This window comes from Tupaia chinensis, unplaced genomic scaffold, assembly GCF_000334495.1.
Source record: "Tupaia chinensis unplaced genomic scaffold, TupChi_1.0 Scaffold149011_1, whole genome shotgun sequence".
NCBI lineage: Eukaryota > Metazoa > Chordata > Mammalia > Scandentia > Tupaiidae > Tupaia > Tupaia belangeri.
In genome coordinates this window covers 957241-963042 of record NW_006208857.1, presented here as the reverse complement: position 1 = coordinate 963042, position 5802 = coordinate 957241, and the positions used below count along the sequence as shown (strand labels likewise).

Below are 5802 nucleotides of genomic sequence, written 5' to 3'. Positions count from 1 at the left end.
TCTACCCGCCCGCCCCCACCTGTGGAATGTTAAGCTGACACGCAAGAGAGTCAAAGCTGCTCCAAGTCAATATCCCGCTATCTTTGGTTGTACTGAAAAATAAACAGCCAGTAAATGACTTTACCGCGTTAAAAAAAAGCATTTATACTTACAAAATGGGATGAAGTGGGATTCTCTCCTTCTTAAAAATGTTTCTAGAGCTACTAAAAAACACATTTACAAAATAGTTGGTAAAAATATTCCTCCGGATTGTAAAGAAGGGAGACAGGGGCCAATGGTAAGACATGGTATATGACATTACTCAGACTTGACTTCTTTCTCGCCTGCTTCATCAGAGGGTGCACTCTCCTCATTTTTAGTTTCTCCACTTTCTGCAGGTAAATTTTCCTTAGTGTCCCTGTTGGCCACGTCAGCCTGTTTCCCCTCTGCGCCCCTTTTCCCTTTTGTTTACCCTCTTTTGTCTGAAGATTTATCTTTCCCTGCTGCCTCTTCTGGCTTGGCCTCCACTTTTGCAGGAACAGGTTTAGCCTACAACCTCGCTGATCTCCTCTTGGGCTCTTCCTTGGCCGCCCCGCCCCCCCAGCTGAGCTGACCTTCCTCTGGGGCATCTTGGCTGCAGATAGGGTGCGTGCTGGGTGCCTGATGAGGCTCGGTGCACCTAGAACCTTTGCGGGAGTTGAGTGGATAAACCCTACCACTCCTCCCACCACCCGAGCTGCTGGAACTCGGGTACAAGACATCTTTTAGAAGAGATGAAAATGTTCTCAAATTAGGCAATGATGATTTTTGCATGACTTTGTGAATACACACACACAAAAACACTGAATTGTACATTTTTAAATGATTTATACAATTTATTTTATCTCAATAAAAGAAGTCAACATGAGGGACCCACAGGTGGTGTGGTGGTTAAGGCACTGGAGACTCCCATATGGCCCACCATGGTTCGAGTCCTAGACCTGGTGGCTTGCTTTCTCACTTTCCTTCCCTCTCTTTCTCTCTCTGTGTCTCTCTCTGGTCAAATTAGGGAACCAGCAGTTAGCATAATGGCTATGTCACTGGACTCCCACATAGTCGACCACGGTTCGTGTACCAGACCCGGTGGCTTAAAACTCACTCCGGGCGCATGTGCGTGTGTGCCCAAGATCCCGAGAGGAGAATGAAGAAGGGATTGCGGCTTGACCATCCCCCTTGGGGGGTGATTTCTCGCTTTGTGTCTCTATGTCTCTCTCTCTGTCTGGCGAGCGCATGTGCCCTATAGTGAAAACCTCTCCAAAAAAAAAAAAATTAATGAATGAATAAATAAAATTAAAGAAAATAATTCTTTAAAAAAAGTCAACATGGACCAAGGAGCTTTTACTCTGGGTTGGAGGTGTGTGCACCCTTAGTGCTAAAGCAGGAATCTAGGGGTCACCTAAGCCCCCGTTGCTCTCTGACAAATGAGGTAAGAAGTACGCAACTTCCATGTGGGTCTGAGGCCCCCAAGGTTCCTAAGGGAGGAACAGGAGAGACCTGCCCGCCACAAGAGGCACTTCTCAGCCCTCGAGCAGATGTTCACATCTGAAGGGACCTGCGTGATGGGCAAAGGGCCTGCAGGCTGGGTAGGCGGACAGGACTTTTGTGGAGAAGAGCCAAGGATGGACTCCGGATGCTAGTGGTGACACAGGGATAGAAAGTAAAGGCATTAGTCACCAAAGAGGAAACACGAACAGCCAATGACCATGGAAAGATACTCGGCCTCCCCAGTCAGCAGAAGCACGCACGCAGAAAGGACGATGAGACAGCACTTTCCTCGGGGTAGATCGTCAAAAACGTGAGACAGCAGCTTGCCAGGATCTGTTCAAATGAAGGGGGGCAGACCGATGACTCAGCGAGCCCAATGCCCACTCTTTATTCTAGAGGCACTCCCACACGCACAGCAAGTGTAAGGTGCTCCTTGCAACACCATCTGCAAGATGTTCGGAACAACCTACTTTTCATAAATTAGGAGGATGGATAAAGAGCCTCTGTACATCCATTATCTATGTGACAAAACAAGCAATTCTGTATCTATAAAATGAAATGATCTCCAAGGCCTATAATTGGATTTCAAAAGCAAAAAGTGAATGCTAGAAGAATACATATTGAACGTCATTTATGAAATGCGAGACAGAAATTCAAATACAAGGGTGCCGGGCCCTCGGAGAATTCCCCTGGAGGTTGAGACGGCAGGCCCTTTAACCATCTTTTCTTATCTGGAAAAAGACGGAAAATAAAAAGCAGCACAACAGGCCGTGGAACTGCCAACCTCCGGCCGTTTCGCCTTCCAGAGATAACTCGTTCCCAAGAGGAGAGAATGAATGCATGATTCGTTCCTTAGTTTATTTCTTGCTCTGTGTTCGGTGAATCACTGCAGCCTTGTGTAATATCTCCTCTAAAGAACAGAGGCAACCTACCACGCCCCAAGTAAGAAAGGAAAAGTTAAAATCAGATATGTCGCTATTAGTCAGCTCAGGGATAAGAGATAGGTGAGCCCCTTCTCTGGGAAAAGTAGTGACAAGATGTGTGAGGCGCACTCCTAAGACAGGGGTATGCCTTGCTCTGAAAAATTCAAGCAGAGGGGGACCAGCAGATGGCTATGTCACTAAACTCCCATGTAGTTGACCGCGGTTCGAGTCCCGGACCCGGTGGCTTAAACTCAGGCCGAGCACATGTGCATGCATGCCCAAGATTCTAAGAGGAGAATAGAAAAGAAGGGATTGTGGTGTGGTGAGGGGTGATTTCTTGCTTTCTGTCTCTCTGTCTCTCTGGAGAGCACACACGTCCTATAGCAAAAACCTCTCTAAAAAATAAAAAAATCAAGCAGAGAGTTCTCAGTAGAAGAGGAGCTGAGAAATCAGAGTGAGAAATACTTGATTATTGCTTAATAATATTTTAAGTAGAAAATAAAATGGACTTACTTGAAAAGCTCATCTGATTTCGGGGGCGGCAGGTGGCATGGTGATTAAGGTGCCGGACTCCCATATGGTTGACCATGGTTCGAGTCCAGACCTGGTGACTTGAAAATCATGTTGGGCACATGCACGTGTGAGCCCAAAATCCCAGGAGGAAAATGAAGAAGAGGTTGAGGCATGGCCATCACTCCCTAAGGGGTGACTTCTCACTTTCCCTCTCCCTGTCATTCTGTGTTTCTCCAGTGAGCGCAAGCATCCTAGGGCAACGACCTTTCAGAAAATGTTTTAGTCTGATTTCTTTGCTGACAAGTGTCTGTCTCGGGAAGTTCTGAATCTTTGTCCTCTGTTATTCATGTACAATTTAACAAGGGAAGGAAACTCACTCTTACAGCTATGAATGCCCCTAAAGGGGCCAGCAGGTGGCATAGTGGTTAAAGTGCTGGACTCCCATATTGCCAATCACGGTTCAAGTCCTAGACCTGACAGCTTGCAGATCATACTGGGCAAGTGTGTGTGTATGCCCAAAATCCTGGAAGGAGATTAGAAAAGAAGGAATTGCAGCATGGCTACCCTTCTTGGAGGGTGGTTTTTCACTTTCCCTCTATCTCTCTCTAGTGAGTATACACACCCTATAGCAAAAATCTTAAAAAAAAAAAAAAAAAAGTAATTTTCAAGCACACACACATAACACATATTTGTCTAAAAGAATTTTGGAAGAACTGACTAATCTGAAACAGTGCCTACCTGTAAGAAGGAGGAGAGGATCCAGGCTGGGAGGAGATTCATCAGAGACCGTGAATCTTACCTATGATTTTTTTTTAAGAATTATTTTATTTCACTTTATTTATTTATTTTTAATTTGACCAGAGAGGGACAGAGCAACCTGCCAGGTCTGAGACTCGAACTCCGGTTGGCCATGTGGGCATCCAGCGCCCTCAACCACCATGCCACCTGCCAGCCCCTGCTCGAACATTCGTATACCTGTCCCTGGGGCCCATGTGTAAGAATGCTTAGTGTATGTACCTAGTGGTGGAAATGATGGATTTTACTGGTTTAATTTTCTACAAGGAAATGACATGAATATATTGCTTTTATATTTAAATTTCAATTTGAACAAAGAAGAGTTACAAAAAAAAAAAAAAAGAAAGGAAGAAAGAAGCTGGGATGGCTTCATGTAGTGAAAGGGCAGGGGCAGAGTCTCTGAGACAGGAAGTAGGAAGGTACAGGAAGTGCAGCCGAGACGTGCCCGCAGGCTGAGTTCATGGGCACTCGCAGGTACGAAGTCTCTCCAGCATGTGTCCTGAGCACCCGAGGCGTGTTGCCTCTATAAGTGTACGCTGACTGCGGACTGGGATCTGGGAGACGTGGGCCCTCTCCCACTGCGGGTCACTTAGCTTCTCAGCCAGTGGTTCCTCATCTGTGAGAGGAGCAGGAAGCCCAAGGGTTGGAATTGCTCCTCCCAGCTCTGCTGGCTGCGGCTCCAGCTCTGATGCTGGCTAGAGAAGACTATGGGGGGTCCTCTCAGGTAGTTCCACCTAGACGTCAGAAGGACAGGGCTGTTTCTCTCTCTCTCTCCAGGACCCAGAATATGCGTAAAAACGATTACGGGGCCTTCCCCTAGTAAGTCGGTGGCACTACTGCCATGGTAAGAGTCTAAGAGCCAGCTTTCTGGAGGGAAGCCTTGGTCTGCAGCGTTTATGTGGTTGTAAATACTCCTACCACAGCCCACTTATCAATCCCAAGCTCCTAACGTGTAACCAGCACACAAAATGCAAAGTTTAACGACCCCAGCCTGGCTCAGCAGTACCAGCTGGCCCCAGTACCACCTGGAAAGTGAACTGGCCCCAGGCCATGGCTCGGATGGCACCAAAGGCCAGAGGAAGACATGAAGTTACACACAGGACTCAGCGTGAGAGAGCTGGGATGACTGGAGCGAGCTCCCTGCAGACCAGGCTCCACCACTGGCCGGGCTGAGTGTGTGATCTCTGCTCACCTGGCAGGCGAGGAGGCTCAGAAAACAGCAACAGGAAGTGCCCGGGCCCTGGGAACCCACTGTGAGAGGAAACGCCCTCCCCCACCTTGCAAACACACGATTCTGAGTAACTAGGAGACCCCTCCTTACGGATGAACAAATGAATACTCGGAGCACTGCCAGCTCGACTGGGTACGTGGCGGTGTGTCTCAGGCCGCTTGGGTTTAGTCCCGGGCTACCTGGCTGCTCCTTCAACCCCGTTTTCTTGGGACTGCTAGCCTCAAACTCCAAGGAAGAGCGAGAAAGAGCAAATGTTCGTTGAGTATGCAAACGAGGCAAAGCGCCTCATTTATATCGTCATGGTTAACGTCCCCAGCACTGCGTGGTACATGACACGGTCCTCGGGAGAACGAGATTCGATTCAGAGGGCTCTGGGCCACGCCAGAGATGACCCAGGCAGTAACTGGCAGAGACACATTTGTATTTGTTCTGGCAATGTGTCCCATTCCGAAAGTTGGGCTCTCTCCACCCACCTGGGCATCCTCCAGCCTCAGGGGGTCAGATTCAGAGTCATGCCCGTGTCTTTCCCTCGCTGTCCCTCCCCGCACCTGCTATCTCGGAGACGTTCCTGCCGTTCCTCTCACCCCTCACCACCAAGCTACATAGACGGGACAGCCAGCACGCCTCAGCGCCGGCCCTCAGACCTCACGCATCTCAATCTGTGCGATGCCTGGTTTCAGAAGTGAGCTTTGCCTCAGACCAAAATCCATTTTCTAAAGCACACATCACATAAAATCTTGAGAGTCGACAAACCTTGAAAAGGAAAGAGTACCTAAAGAAAACACCCTGCAGCGCCCTGTGAGATGTAACTCCCAGCTCCTGTACCCAACACCTTGC

The 5802-nt window shown here is 48.4% G+C and overlaps 1 pseudogene; it reads right to left on the bottom strand.

Moving 5' to 3' along the window:
* Nucleotides 1–297: 297 nt before the first annotated feature.
* Nucleotides 298–608, bottom strand: LOC102481297 (non-histone chromosomal protein HMG-14 pseudogene; annotated as a pseudogene).
* Nucleotides 609–5802: the final 5194 nt, after the last annotated feature.